Genomic DNA, 16974 nt, shown 5'->3' with positions numbered 1-16974 from the left:
AGTAGCAACTGCTCCAATAGCGTAACATCCCATAAACACATTCTTGGCACAGGCAAATTCAGTAAAATAGATTGTCTCACATGCAATTCTGGACAAGGACTGTAATAGAGTTTTTCAAGATTACATTTACTTTCAGTTTTCTGGAAACAGTTCAATATTTATTTATCCCTTTAAATCTTTCCTATTCATGTCCCTGTCCAAATGTCTCCGAAATGTTGGCAGCCCATTCCATACACACATCCCCTCTGCATGAAAATGTTGCTCCTCAGGTCCCTTTTAAATCTTTCCCCTCTCACCTTAAACCTGTGCCATCTGGTTTTGGACTCCCCTGCCCTGGGGAAAAGACCTTGGCTATTCATCTTGTCTCTGGCCCCTCATGATTTTATAAAGCTCTGTAAAAGATTTTTTTAAGATTACTTACAGTGTGGAAACAGGCCCTTCGGCCCAACAAGTCCACAGCGCCCCGCCGAAGCGTAACCCACCCATACCCCTACATCTACATCTACCCCTTACCTAACACTACGGGCAATTTAACATGGCCAATTCACCTGACCTGCACATCTTTGGACTGTGGGAGGAAACCGGAGCACCCGGAGGAAACCCACGCAGACACAGGGAGAACGCGCAAACTCCACACAGTCAGTCACCTGAGGCGGGAATTGAACCCGGGTCTCTGGGGTTGTGAGGCAGCAGTGCTAACCACTGTGCCACCGTGCCGCCCAAAGATGCTGCATAAGATATTGTTGCATTTTGCCAGTGATGATATCGAAGCAGGGTAGCAGATGAAAGCCTGATTACCAGGAAACAGAGAATCAGAATAAATGGTACAGTTTCAGACTGGTAACTAGTGGAGTGTCACAGGGATCAATGCTGAGACCTCAACTATTTATAATCACATTAAACTACTGGGTTGAGTAAATGGGAAGGAAAAGGAACCTGGAATATAATGTGGCTGTGGCATGAGGTTGTTTGATTGACAGGAATAACAGAGAGCAGAACATGATTTAAAAGGAGACAGACGACAGAATTCTGTAGGAGGGGGAATCAGCCTGTTCTTGTACAGGAATCTAAAAGAGTAGTATACAGGTACATCAAAGAATTCGGTAGTCAGATGGAATATTGACCTTTAATGTAAGGGAGTAATGTATAAAAGGAGGGAGATCTGACAACCGCACAGTCACTGTTCAGACCACACATTGAGTATTGCATTCAGTTTTGGTTTCCTTTACTAAAAGGATATACTTGTATTGGAAACAGTTCAGAGAAGTCTCAGTTCCTGGGAGGAAGGGATCCTTGTTTCAAATACCTCGTGACATTGGATTAGCAACGTTAATTCTCTTATCCCCCCACAGATGCTGCCTGACCTGCTGTGTTTCTCCAGTAGTTTCTTTCTTGTGTTTTCCAACACGATTCTATATCGAATAGTAAATATCCTGGAGTGAGTTACAGACTGGAATCTAATCAAGGGGTTCGGAGTAGTGATCTGACTGGAAAGACACTGGAGTTCTGAAAATATGATTGCACAGATATTTTTATCTCAATAGTATCTAGGGGAGGGGTCTTTTTAAAAGTAAAACTCAATAATCAAACTTCCATGTGCTCTAGTCTGGGAAAGCCACATCTGGGACTGTATCCTCCAAGGTGGGTCTGTATCTCAGTGACCTGGAGTTGTTTCATAGCATCCCTGTTGCAGTGTTTTAAATGCAGGAAGAGCTCACTGAACAGAGAAGAACAAAGAACAATGCAGCACAGGAACAGGCCCTTCGGCCCTCCAAGCCTGTGCTGACACATTTTACCCTTCCATACTAAAACCGTCTTCATTTCCAGGATCCGTATCCCTCTATTCCCTTCCTATTTGTGTATTTGTCCAGGTATTCCTTGAATGCTACTAATGTGTCTCCTTCCACCACCTCCTCTGGCTGTACATTCCAGGCACTCACCACCCTTTGTGTGAAAAATGTGCCTTGAACATCTCTTTTAAACTTCCCTCCTTGTGGTTTGAACCTGTGTCCCTCATAATTGACCCCTCCACCCTGGGAAAAAGCCTCATATTTCCACTTCACCCAATGTCATTCACAATCTTATAAACTTCTACTGGGACAGCCCTCAATGCCCTGCATTCCAGTGAAAACAAATCCAGTCTATCTAACTTTTCTTCAAAATCCCCCAAACCAAGGCAACACCCTGGGAAACCTGTTCTGTTCCCCCTCCAAAGCATCTATATCCTTCGAGTAGTGTGGTGATCAGAATTGGACACAATATTCCAAGTGCAGACAAACTGAAGTTCTATAAAGCTTTAGCATAACTTTCCTGAAATCATAGAATGCTGACAGTGTGGAAAGAGGCCATTTGGCCCAACAAGTCCACACCGATCCTGTGAAGAGTATCCCACCCTGACCCACTCCCCTCCCCTATTACTCTATATTTCCCCTGACTAATGCACCTAACCTACATATCCCTGAACACCATGGGCAATTTAGCTCAGCCATGTCACCTAACCTGCACATCTTTGAACTATCCATATACTCAATGCCCCTTCCGATGAAGGTAAACTTGCCATAGGCTTTTTTAACCCCCTTATCCACCAGCACTGCTACTTCAGTGATCTGTGGACCTGCAGACCCAGATCCCTCTGCATGTTAATGCACCGAAGAGTTCTGCCATTCACTGTATAATTTCCAACTGTACTTGACCTTCCCAAATGTATCACCTCACATTTGTCTGGATGAAGCTCCATCTGCCATTTTTCTGTCCATGCCTCCAACTGATCTATATACTGTTGTACCCTCTGACAATCCTCTTCAATATCTACAACTCCATCAATCTTTGTATCATCCCAATCTTTTTATCGTCTACAAACTTAGACCAGCCACGTATTCCTCCAAATTATTTATAAAGACCATGAACAGTAGAGGCCCCAGCTCTGATCCCTGTGAACACCACTAGTCACAGCCCTCCATTCTGAAAAGCTTCCTCCACCACTCCCCTCTGTCTCCTATGATTGAGTCAGTTCTAAATAGGAAAATCCATCTTACCAGCTCAACCCCGATACCATGTGACTTCACCTTTTGTACCAGTCTGTCATGAGGGACCTTGTCAAAGGCTTTACTGAAGTCCATGTAGACAACATCAACAGGTTTTCCCTCATCAATCTTCTTCATCATCTCCTTAAAAAACGTGGTCAAGTTAGGAAGGCATGACCTCTCCCGTACAAAACCATGCTGTCTGTCACTAATAAATCCATTTTCTTCTTAATGCAAATAGATCTTGTCCGTGTGAATCATTTCCAATCATTTCCCTAACGCTGACATAAGGCTCACAGGTCTGTAATTCCCAGGATTATCCCTGCTACCCTTCTTAAATAATGGGACAACATCAGCTAGTCTCCAGTCCTCTGGGACCTCACCTGTGGCCAGAGAGAATACAGAGATGTCTGTCAATGCTGCAGCAATTTGTTCTCTTGTCTCCCTCAATATTCTGGGATCGACCCCATCAGGACCCAGGGACTTATTTACCTCAATACTTTTTAAGACAAACAGAATGTTTCCGTGTCCATGTTTAATCTGATGTCATGAGGCTTCATGGGGTCTGGCATCAATGCTGAGCACTTCCAGAGCACAGCCCTCTTGACTGTGTCCCACTGAGCTGTTCTCTCTGCTGGCTCTGTCCTGCCAGTGGGACAGGACCTGCCCTGAGATGGTCACTGTGTTGTCTGGGACATTGTCTGTAAAGTGGGATTCTGTGAGTGTGACTATGTTCGATTGTTGCTCGATTAGTCTGTGAGGAATAGACTGCAGGGCAGTTTTATGTTTTCTACAATAAAGAGTTAACACCTCTTGATTTCTTTCAATTTTAAAATCAGGCGGGACCAAACTATCTTTTTCAGTTGAAGACAATTTAACTATTTTTTACTTCGATAAGCCGAGTACACAACTCAATTCAATAACTGCAGTAACCAGCTGGGTCACCTTCCTAACACACTGCCCGACCAAATACATTGAAAACGGCTTCGGAAAGGCCTGAATTCAAATATAGTGCTGCTGCACCTCACTGTCCCTCCAATAAAGAGTGAGTCAATGATGGGATCTGAAATCTGTCCAGAGAGCTTCCAAACTGGGTCCAGACAGTTATTCAAATATCCCCTCACTCCAGACAATTCAGGACTATCTCACAGAGGGTACAGAATATTCCCAAAGGGGAGAGGGACCAGCAGGATGTTGCTGTACACATTGGAACCCATGATACAGGATGGGAAAAGGACGAGGTTCTGGGGAGAGAAAATAGGAATTTAGGCAGGAACATAAAAAGTCGATCCCCGAGGGTAGTTGTAGGTGGGGGATGAGAGTGTGAGTCCTTTTAGGGTAGAGAGTATGAGAAAGAATATCAGGCTTATATGATTTAACCAAATCAGAAATTATAGATGTACTTAATAAAAGCAGAGGGGTGAGTAAACGGATTCCCGAGGCTGGGTTTTGAGATTTCACTCCCTATTGTCGGTCTCCTCCCTCATTCATTCCATTTCACGGAGGCGCGATTTGACAGTAACTTTCTTAAAGGGGACAGAGACCCCATTCAATCTGTATCTAACAGGTCCGTGCTGATGGAGACAACTTGTTTGGCTAGAAGCTTTAAGGAATGCTGAGTGACAAGAGAAAATGAGATTTCGCTCATGAATAAGCAAGAAACATATGTCAGATGTAGACAGCACGGATCGAGAGAATCCCTAGAAGAGTATAAAGTCAGTAGAAGTTTACATAAGAGGGAAATCAGAAAGTCAAAAAATGGGACATAAGATAGAGTTGGCAAACAGGGTTAAGGAGAATCCAAAGGGATTACATTAAGGAGAAAAAGGTAATTCAGGAGAGAATAGGTCCCTTTAAAGATCAGCAAGACCACCTGTGGAACTGCAGGAGATATGGGTGATGCTAAACAAATGTTTTACATAAGTGTTTATTGTGAAGAAGAAGATGGAATCAAGAGAATTTGGGGAAATAAATAGTGACATCTTGATAAATGTCCACATTAGAGAGGAGGAGGTGCAGGACATCTTAAAACATATAAAGGTTGGTAAATCCATAGAAACTGTTCAGGTGTACCTTGAACTCTGTGGGAATCTAGAGAAGTGATTGCTCTGCCCCTTGCTGAGATATTTGTATCATCTGTAGTCACAGGTGAGGTTCCAGAAGACTGGAGGTTGGCTAATGTGGTGCCATTATTCAAGAAACGTGGTAAGGAGAGACAAGGGAACTATAGACCGATGAGTCTGACATTGCTGGTGGGCAGCATGTTGAGGGGGGATCCTGAGGGACTGGATTTACATATATTTGGAAAGGCAAGGGCAGATTAGGGATAGTCAACATGGGGCATTGTGTGTGGGAAATCATGTTTCACTAACTTAATTGAGTTTTTTGAAGAAGTAACAAAGAGGATTGATGAAGGCAGAGTGGTGAACATGATCTATAAGTACTTAGGTAAGGCGTTCAATAAAGTTCTGCATGGTAGATTGGTGAGCAAGATTAGGTCACATGGAACACAAGGGGAACTAGCCAGTTGGATACAGAAGGTTGGAGACGAAGGGTGGTGATAGAAGGTTGCTTCTCCGGAAGACTGGAGACCTGTGACCACCACTGTGACACAGCGATTGAAGCTGGGTCCACCATGTCTTGTCATTTATAAAAATGATTTGGATGTGAACATGGGAGGGATAATTAGTAAGTTTGTAATGACACCAAAATTGGAGGTGTAGTGAACAGCGGAGAAGATTCCCTCAGAGTACAACAGGACCTTGATCAGATGGGTTGCTGGGCTGGGGAGTGGCAGATTGAGTTAAATTTAGATAAATGTGTGGTGTTGCATTTTGGAAAGGCAAGTCAGGGTGGGACATATGCAGTTAATGGTAAAGTACTGGGGAGTGTTGCTAAACAGAGACCTTGGAGCGCTGGTTCATAGATGTTTGAAAATGGAGTCACAGGTAGACAGGCTAATGAAGAAGGTGTTTGGTATTTAGATATAGACTTAAGCTTTATTGTCACATGTACTCAAGTACAGGAGTACAGTGAAATGTGTACAATCTTGATCAAGCACGGTGCCATCTCAGGTATGAAGGTACCTTACTGCAAGACGTAGGTGCACGTAGAAACGCAAAAACTGGGAAGGAAAGCATTCCTGCGTTTCTTTTATTGGTCAGTGCATTGAGTATAGGAGTTGGGACATCATGTTGTGGCTGTGAAGGACATTGGTTAGCACACTATTGGAATGCTGCTTTCGAATCTGGTCTTCCTCCTATAGGAAGGATGTTGTGAAACGTAAAATGGTTCAGAAAACATTTACAAGGATGTTGCCAGGGTTGCAGGGTTTGAGTTATAGGGAGAGGCTGAATAGGCTGGGGCTATTTTCACTGAAACGTCAGAGGCTGAGGGGTGATCTTATAGGGATTTATAAAATCAGGTATGGCAGGGATAGAGTAAATAGACTATGTCGATATTCCACGTGATAGGAGTCCAAAACGAGAGGTCATAGGTTCAAGGTTCGAGGGGAAAGATTTAAAAGGGACCAAGGTGCAGTTTTCTTCTTGCAGAGAGTGATGTGTGTAAGGAATGAGCTGCCAGAGGAAGTGGTGAAAGCAAGCTTTATTACAACATTTAAAAGGCACCTGGATGGGTATATTAATAGGAAGGGTTTAGAGGGATGTGGGCCAAGTGCTGGTGAACGGAACTAGATTAATTTAGGATATTTGTTCAGCATGAATGAGTTGAACTGTAGGGTCTTTTTCCATGCTGTACATCTCTATGATTTGATAACAACTCGGAAATACATGGGGTAGACTGACTAAGTACTGGCACAGGGCTGACCTAAACATTTTTCAACATTTAGTCAAATGACCTGCCAATAACCATTCCTCATGGTTTCCTCTATACTGATGACTTAGAGTCATAAACGTGTACAACGCCGAAACAGACCCTTCCATTAAAGCCATCCTCCCTGAACAGATCTGGTCCCATTTGTCAGCATTTGGCCCTTATCTCTCTAAACCTTTCTTATTCAAATATCCATCCAGATGCTTTCCAAGATGTTATAATTGGGGAAGAGTTCCCTGGAGGATGAATGCCTCATATTCTGCCTTGGGAGCCTGCAGCCACTCGGGTTGAAGGTGGATTTCAACAGTTTCCTCATTTACCCTCCCCCGATATTATCCCAGTCCCAAGCCTCCAACTCAGCACCGCCCTCCTGACCTGTCCATCACCTTTCCCATCTGTCTGCTCCACCCCACAGCCCCCTGACCTTTACACCTTCTCCCTCACCTTCACCAACCTTTCGCCTTCCCAGGTCAGGCAGCATCTGAGGAGTCAGAGAATGTTGATTCTCCTACTCCTCAGATGCTGCCTGACCTGCTGTGCTTTTCTAGCACCCCACTCTCAACTCTGATCTCCAGCATCTGCAGTCCTCACTTTCTCCATGCTGTTAGGCAGAGTCATGCTACTGTGTACCACAGGAGAGTCATGGCTGGTCGAGTCCCATAGAGACAAATGTAACCCATTGGGTCATTGTTTCTGGAAGGTTTATTCTTCTCGAACAATTCTGCAGGGTTAGTGGTTTGACCAGACCCTCCCACATACCATTTTCTGTTGTCTCCATGATGTAGGTTAGAAGTGGATGGAAGGCAGACTGTTTGTTGACTTCACATCACACATTCTGGAATAAAATGATGCTCTGATTTTGTAAAATGTCAGACTGCGAGGGAGTTGGGGAACAGATAGCTGGGCCTTTCGCAGAGATATCCGTATAATTAACAGCCAAGACTGAGGTGCCAGAAGACAGTGGCTACCATCGTGCTATTATTTAAGAAAGGTGGTAGGGTAAAGCTGGGGAACTATAAATCTGTGAGTCTGCTGTCAGTGGTAGGTATGTTTTGAGAAAAACGAAGTTAAAAAGGTATATGAAGAGGGACCGGTTGTTTATACATGGAGCTTATGGATAGGCCTGGATATGGATGGCTCTGGAGAGTTTTTTTTTTGTATCTGGACAGTGAAAACTGAATGGGTGGATTATTTGAGAAGGAATTGTCTTTTTCATTTGTTCAGTTAAGTGTTTGATTTCTTTTTAGTGTTTTTACTTTTTTTGCATGCTTCATTTTAAATTTCTGGGTAAGGAAAGGTATTTAATTTTATATATAAGGTGCTACTGAGAGCTTCTTCTTTTTCAGATTAATATTACTGAGGGCCTGCAAGAGACATTGAGGTGTGATGACTACTAGATTTCGAGGGGTGTAATCACAGCACGATCATTCAGATCGATAACTGTCCGTCAGGAAGGGTATGAAGGTGGTTTTCGAAATCTCCTATGGCTATTCCTCTCTCAAACAGATATTCTGTTTTGGGTATCATTCAATGGGAAAAATAGGAGTGGTTGTCAGATCTTGGGCACTAAAAATGAATTTTATGTTAATTAGGTTTGTCAAGATTTAAAAGATTAATATTTTTGGGAACTCACCTGCGAGGGGCACAGACAGGAGATTCTGCAGTAGTGAGTGCGAATCTAGGATAGTACGTTGCTTTTCTGGTGCCAGGGTGAAGGATGTCTCAAAATGTTTGATGCAGATTGTCAAAGGGAAGAGTGAGAAGCCGGAAGTTGTTGTGCACATCGGTAAGAATGACATTGTTCAAGAAAGGGTTGAAGCATTACAGAGTGAGTGTAAGAGGTTAGGTAGATGATTAATAAACAGAATATGAAAAGTAGTAATCTCTAGTTTACTTCTGGTGCCAAGTTCTAACGAGGGAAGGAATAAGGGGATAGGGCAGATAAATCAGTGGTTGAAGAGGTGCTGCAATGTGCAGGGAGTCAGTTTATTGGATCGTTAGGATCTCTTCTCAGACAGAAGAGGTTTCAAAAGGATGGGGTTCACCTGAACTATAAGGGGAGCAATATCCTGGTGCGGAGATTTACCAGTTCAATATTAGGAGCTTGTAAACAAGTAGAGAGGTGGGCGGGGGCTTCCTAAGTAACATCGAAAATGGAAAGAAAGATGGCAATGGTTCTGAATCAGAAAACAGCAAGATATTTAGAAAAGACAAACAAGAACAAGTCAGAACAGAGAAACTCAGAACACTTAAACTGCATTTATTTCAATGTAAGAGGCCTTATTGATAAGGCTGACGGACTCAGGGCATGTAAGGGAACTTGGGACTGGGATGTCATCGCTATTACAGAACTTGACTGAGGAATGGAGAAGAGTCAACAAGTGTAGTGCTGGAAAAGCACTGCCGATCAGGCAGCATCCAAGGAGCAGGAGAGTAGCTCTTCACCAGAAATGAGGGGATGACCCACGGGAAAGATAAATGGGAGGGATCTCGAGCTGGGGGCAAGGTAGCTGGGAATGTGATAGGGCGATGGAGGAGGGGGGTAATGGTGATAGGTCAGAAAGGAGGGTGGAGCGGGATAGGTGGGAAGGAAGATGGATAGGTAGGACAGTTCAAGAGGGGTGTGCCAAGTTGGAATGTCGGATCTGGGATAAGGTGGCGGGGGGAATGAAGAAACCGAGGAAATCTACATTGATCCCGTGTGGTTTGAGGGGCCCAAGGTAGAAGATGAGGCTTTCTAACTCCAGGTGGTTAGAGTTTGGCAATCACATTAACTCCCCCCACCCCCCCACCCCGACTCCTACTCTGCGAAGGATATACCAGTACTGGACCTCCTCCACCGCCAAACTCCAGCCACCCGAAATCTGGAGGAAGAATACATTATCTTCCGCCTTGGGACCATCCAACCACACGGGATCAATGTAGATTCCACCAGCTTCTTTATTTCACCTCCCCCCTCCTTATCATCGAGCCAACCATCCAACCAGGCACCACCCTCTGGAACTGTCCTACCAGTCCATCTTCGAATGGTAAGGGATTTAAATTTTCTCAACATTGATTCAGATTGCCAGAGTGTTAAACAGTTTTGATTGTGAAGGATTTGTTAAATTGCAAGAAAATTTCATTTGTCAAGATATAAATGTTCCTACTAGAGAAGGATCAAAACTGAACTTCTCTTGGGAAATAAGACAGACCAAGTGACTGAGTGTTAGTCAGTGAACACTTTGGGACCAGTGATCATAAAACTATCAGTTTTAAAATTGTTATGGAAAGGAACAGGTCTTCCATAAAAGCTAAAGTTCTTAATTAGAGTAAGGCAAATTTTAAAAATATGAAACAAGAACTTTCAAAAGTTGATTGGAGTAGACTGGTCACAGGTAAAAGGAACTAGGAGGAAGTGAGGATGCAAATGCTGGAGATCTGAGGCGCGAGTGTGGTGTTGGAAAAACACAGCAGGTTTCCTACTCGTGGGATGCTGCCTGACTTGCTGTGCTTTTCCAGCACCACACTCTCGACTCTGTTCGCAGGTAAAAGGATGACTGACAAGTGGGAGGCCTTCAAAAGTATGATAACAAGAGTCCAGAAACATTCTGTTCCTGTTAGAGTGAAAGGCAAGGCTGGTAAGATTAGGGAACAATGGATGAATAAAGATGTTGAAGTTCAAGTCAAGAATGAAAAAAAACTATCAGAGAGATAATTGGAATGAACTGAATGTCTTGAAAAATATATAGAGTGAAGAGACATCCTTAAGAAGGAAATGAAGAAGGCAACGAGGGGACAGGAGATAGTCTTGGCAGATAAGGTAAAGATAATCCAAAGAGATTCTGGAAATACATTAAGAATGAGGGAGCAACTGGAGAGAGATAGAACCCCTTAAAGATCAACAAGGTTGTCTTTGTGTTGAACCTCAAGAGATGGGAGGGATATAAATTAATAATTCTGTTTTACTGTTGGGAAGGAATTGGATGCGAAAGAAATCAGGGAAACAAATACTGATGTTTTGGAAACAGTTTACAGTACAGAAGAGGAAGTGCTGGAGATCTTAAAAAACATAAAGGCAGATAAACCTCCAGAACCTGATCAAGTGTGTCCCAGGAAACTGTGGGAAGTTAGAGAGAAAATTGCAGGGCCCCTAGCAGAAATATTTGTATCATCAATAAACACAGGTGAAGAATTGGAGGACTGGGGTGTGGCGAATACACTATTGTTTAAGATGGGATGTGAGGAGAAGCCTGGGAACGATCGACCCGTGAGTCTCACTTCGGTGGTGGGCACATTTTTGGAGATTATTCTCAAAGATAGGATTTACACAGGGTGGAGAGGAAAGGATTGATTCGAGATGGTCAGTATGGTTTTGTGTGAGGAAAATCATGTCTGACACACTTAGTTAGGTTTGTTTTTTGGAAGTAACAAAAAACAATGAGGAAAGAGTGATTGATGGTGTTTGCTTGGCCTTTAGCAAAGACTTTGACAAGGTTAGACTAATTAGTAAAGTTAGATCACATGGGATTCAGGGTGGGCTTGCCAATTGGATATGTAGAACGTAGAACATAGAACAATACAGCACAGAACAGGCCCTTCAGCCCACGATGTTGTGCCGAACTTCTAACCTAGATTAAGCACCCATCCATGTACCTATCCAATTGCCGCTTAAAGGTCACCGATGATTCTGACTCTGCCATTCTCACAAGCAGTGCTATCATGCCCCCACCACTCTCTGGGTAAAGAACCTACCCCTGATATCGCCCCATACCTTCCACCCTTCACCTTAAATTTATGTCCCCTTGTTGTACCCGGGGTAAAAGTCTCTGAGTGTCTACTCTATCTATTCCCCTGATCATCTTATAAACCTCTATCAAGTCACCCCTCATCCTTCGCCGTTCCAATGAGAAAAGGCCTAGCACTGTCAACCTATCCTCGTACGACCTATTCTCCATTCCAGGCAACATCCTGGTAAATCTCCTCTGCACCCTCTCCAAAGCTTCCACATCTTTCCTAAAATGAGGTGACCAGAACTGCACACAGTACTCTAAATGTGGCCTGACCAAGGTCCAATGCAGCTGCAACATCACCTCACGACTCTTGAATTCAATCCCTCTGCTGATGAACGCTAATACACCATAGGCCTTCTTACAAGCTCTATCCACCTGAGTGGCAACTTTCAAAGATCTATGAACATAGACCCCAAGATCCCTCTGCTCCTTCACCTTACTAAGAACCCTACTGTTAACCCTGTATTCCGCATTCTTATTTGTCCTTCAAAAATGGACAACCTCACACTAGACAGGGTTGAAATCCTTCTGCCACTCCTCAGCCCAGCTCTGCATCATATCTAAGTCCCTTTGCAGCCGACAACAGCCCTCCTCACTATCCACAACTCCACCAATCTTCGTATCATCTGCAAATTTACTGACCCACCCTTCGACTTCCTCTTCCAAGTCATTAATAAAAATTTAGAAACAGCAGAGGAACTCCACTTGTAACTGGGCTCCAGGCTGAATATTTAACATCTACCACCACTCTCTGACTTCGACCGGTTAGCCAGTGCTCTATCCAACTGGCCAAACTTCCTACTATCCCATGCCTCCTGACTTTCTGCATAAGCCTACCATGGGGAACCTTATCAAATGCCTTACTAAAATCCATGTAATTGGCTTTACGGTAGGAGACAGCAGGTGATGGTGGATCATTGTTTTTCAGACCGGAGGACTGTGACCAATGGTGTTCCACAGGGAGCGGGACTGGCTTCACTTCTGTTTGTCATTGAAATGAATGATTTCGATGAGAATATCCGAGCCATGGTTAGTAAGTTTGTGGATGACACCAAAATCGGTGAAACAGACAGTGAAGAACGTTACCTGAGATTACAAGGAGATCTTGATCAATTGGGCTAAAGGGCTGAGGGATGGCAGATGGAATTTAATTTGGATGAATGTGAGGAATTGCTTGTCGTAATACAACCAAGAACAGGACTTACTGGTAGGGCCCTGGGCAGTGTTGCAGAGCGGAAAGAGCTTGGGGTTCAGGGACATATTTCTTTGAAGTTTGCATCATAGGTAGACAGGGTAGTTAAGGAGGTATTTAGCACACTTGCCTTCATTACTCCTAAATTCAAAGGTCTGTGAAATGTCAGAACTGACATTATATTGAAGTTCTACAGGGCATTGGTGAGGCCTCTTCTGGTTTAATATATGCAACTCTCAGCACCCTGTGATAGGAAGGATATTTTGAAACTGGAGAGGGTTCAGTAAAGATTTACCAAGATGTTGTCAGGAATGGAGGGTTTCAGATAAAAACATGGACTGGAAAGGTGAGGACTTTTTTCACTGTTGTATTGGAGGTTGAGGAGTGACCTTATTGATGTTTAAAAAACCTTGAGGTACATCGATAAGGTGAATGACAAGGGTCTTTTCCCTCGGGTGGGGAGTTCAAACCAAAGGGGTATATTTTTAAGGTGAGAGGAGAAAGATTGAAAAACGACATGAGGGGCAAAATCTTTTGTAGTTTCGGTTTAGAATGAACTGCCAGAGGAAGTGATGGATGCAGATACAGTTACAATGATTAAAATACATTTGGACAAGTTCATGAATAGGAAAGGTTTGGAGGGATATGGGACAAGCGCAGGCAGGTGGGAATAATTTAGTTTTGGAACATGGTCAGTGTGGCCTGGTTGGTCCGAAGGGTCTGTCTCCGTGCTGGATGGCTCTATGACTCCATGATATTACAGGAGGCAGTCAAAAGACACATTAGTCTCTGCACACGCTCACTTTGTCCTCCAGACCAGGGGCTGGGACACAACACAACACGGGGGAAGGGTATTGTTGACGAATGGAGATACTGAGGGGCTTTTATCTGCAGTGGGTGTATAATGGAGGAACAACAGGGGGACAGTTCAGGATAAATGGAGCTGCACAAGGGAGAGCAATTAAACAGGGGCCATGGAGGGGGACAGCTAAATTTGCAGTGGGGGGCGGGGGGTTGTCCAAAATTGAAGGGGGGGGTGGGGTGCAGATTCAGGATTGAAAGACAGAAATCAAGAAGAGAGGGGAAGACAGAGAGAGAATGAGAGAAGAAGAAAGAGAGCAAGAGCGTGGGAAAGAACATAGACAAAGGAAGAAGGAAGAGAGAAAAAGACGAAAGGAGAGTCTGTCAGGAGAGAGAGAGAGAAAGATAATGTGAGAGAGAAAGATTGAGAGGGAGAGAGATATATGAAGTGATACAGACAGTGAGTGAGAATCAGAGGCAAAGAGAGAGACAGAGAGAGGGAAAAGAGGAAAAATCAGACAGGTGCAAACAGGAGATAAGGAAAGATGTGGCGAGATTAAAGAGTTGATATTCACCATTCTGGTTGGTCTGAGCTCTCTTGATGGTCTCTCATACTTCCTCCCTCCCATTTGGGACAGACTCTGCTCCAGGGGCTGGCTTTAGGAGGGGCTGGTTCAGGGAGGGGGTGAGGTTAAAGGATCAAAACTGGGATTGAGATTCAAATACTCCCCACACTCTCTCACACACAGACAGACAGAAACACACCGATACTCACCCCCTGCTTAGTGCACAATGTGAAAGTGACAATGGCTGCCAGAACCTGTTTGAAATATCCGCAGCTCTCTCACTCAGAGCCCCTTCTCTGCCCTAGTCCCAGCTTCCTCTACCCAGGGCATACCTCCCCCAGGGATGGAGCACAGCCAGAGCCATCTCAGTGGTTTAGAAGGGGGAGGGAGGGAGGAGGTGTGAGAGAATGCAGCAGGGAAACAGTTTCATCCAGTCTGCCTTTGTCTACTCCTGCTTTGCATTTTATTATCTTGGAATGAAAGCCAAATGTATTTTCAAAATGATCCAATTCCTTTTGTCTTTGGGGTTTCCTATTGATTATTGTAAAAAATCCCAACTTGCGATTGCCAGGAATCTGACCCAGGTCACCTGCTTGGAAGACAGCTGCACTAACCACGGTAGCACCATCACCGTGCACTTTACCACAACACAGTCCCCAAACATAGTTAAAACGACCTTTATCATGACAAATTAAACAGAGGTAATGTTGATTCACTGAATGTGATATTGGGTCAGGTGACAATAACTTATATGAAGAGGTAGATTTGAAGAAGCTTCTGAAATCGGAGAGGCAGCTGGGTCATTGGGTGGGTGCAGGGAGGGAGTCCAGAAATCCCTCTGGTTGGGCTTCGATTCCCCTGGCAACGCTTCAGCTGGTTCATCGAAAGGAACAAATAAAGAAACGGAATGATATCAGAGAAATAGTTTAGTACAGACTGCCTTTGACTTCCTCTGCTTCCAGAGATGGTAATGTGGGATATAGGTAAAGTAGTGTTACTTCTGCAATCATAATTACTTATGCAAGGTAAATGAACTCACACCAGTGTGTAATTGTTTCAACCAAGAGCTGAGTCAACAAGAATGAAAACTATGTGAAGAAAATAGATAATTGTTTTTATATTAGCTAAAATGAGCATACAAGAATGAAATGTGCCTGCAAACAATGGTAGATGTTCCAGACAAATAGATAAGGTGCTGTGAGGGGAGGGGGTTAAGCTTGATATACCTGTACAAACAGTAGTTATAATCATCTATTTCCCGCTTCTGCAAAAACAAGAACAAACCACAATCAAGAAGTCATGAGGTCATAAGGTCATACCAAGTGAGGGAAACAGAAGATAGTGAAGGAGGATATACCTAACAATGGACCACAGCAGGATGTGGTCAAACAGCCTTGTGAGGCCAGAAATAAGCACTTTGTCACAGACAAGGCCGGATAAAGCAAGAGATAAACAAGAGTCATGGGCACCGGTCTTAGAGAGGTGGGAGATATGAACAAGGGAGGAGCATTGGGAAGAGAGAATAGGAACAAATTACATAAATACTAGTTGAATTCAGTGTGTGTGTGTGACTGCCGTTGTACACAGTTGACACCACACCCATCTTGCAAGAGTGAAATAAATGACACTACTGATTCAGATCTTGTCTCGGACTGAAATTATTGAAGTGATTGAGCTTCGTTTCTCACAACTGGGGGCCGTCCGGGATATTCTTCCATTGCTGGGGGGAGTGGCTGGTCCTGGACACTGGGAAGACACGTCCCGTTCCCGATTGAGGAAGGGTCTCGTGTCCCGGTTTGGTCCCCTCCCTTGGGCGACTGGTACGAATCTCACAAGAGAGACATCTGAATCAGACAGTGAAAGGAGGTTGATAGGAAATACGGCAAAAAGGGGACAGGCAACTCTGTGCACAGACCAAGGTAAGAAAATTGACTTTTAAGTACTGCCTTGGTGGTTGGGATTGAGTTCTAGTAGTTCATAAGGGACTAACAAAGGAACTCAATATGGGCTGTGCCATTGGTAAGGAAAAAGCCTCCGGGAAAACAAAGGAAAAAGGCAATGGAAATGGAGATGGAGTCCCTTACAACATACCTCCAGAAAGTCCGTTGGGCAGGATGTTGTGGAATTGGAAAAATATTACTTGTACAAGGGAAAAAGATAGGAAAAAGATGATTAAATATTGTTGCTTTGTATGGACTAAGGAATCTATTCTTCGTCCCGACGTCTTCTGGCCAAAGTACGGGTCAGACGAAGACTGGGTTTGTAAACATTTGAATTTATATGTCAATGAAAAACAGCCTGACAGTCAGGAGGAATCAGATTATGCTTCAAGTCAGAAGGACTGGTAGCTGGAGGGCTACTGAGAGTACACTTTGTAACTAAATCATGGCCAGACATCCAGAAAAATATTCAAAAGATAGAGGGGTGAAGCGAAGAGCACCCAGAGGTGTTGTTGCGGGAAGCTCAGAAAGTGTCTGTGAGATATGGTGTGTAAGAGAGAGAGAACGAAAAGTGCTGTACAGCTGGGAGAAAGTTTAACCCTTTGTGATTCGGTTTGAATGCACATTTGTTTGTTGGTGACTGAATGTTTGTGCTTTATTCCCTGGACTGTTTTGAATCTGATTTTTATTATGGAAACTTAACATGATTTCTTTTAAGGTTGAGGATTCTAGAGTGATTATGAAATAAAATGATAACTCCTGTTCTTTTTCCAGGTCATGACTGCCTTACTATCAGTTTCTAACTAATCTCTTTTATCCTTACATAAAAGCGACTTATGGAGAACA

The sequence above is a fragment of the Chiloscyllium punctatum genome, chromosome 29 (genome assembly GCF_047496795.1).
Source record: "Chiloscyllium punctatum isolate Juve2018m chromosome 29, sChiPun1.3, whole genome shotgun sequence".
Taxonomy (NCBI): Eukaryota; Metazoa; Chordata; class Chondrichthyes; order Orectolobiformes; family Hemiscylliidae; genus Chiloscyllium; species Chiloscyllium punctatum.
This window is presented reverse-complemented; position numbering follows the sequence as displayed.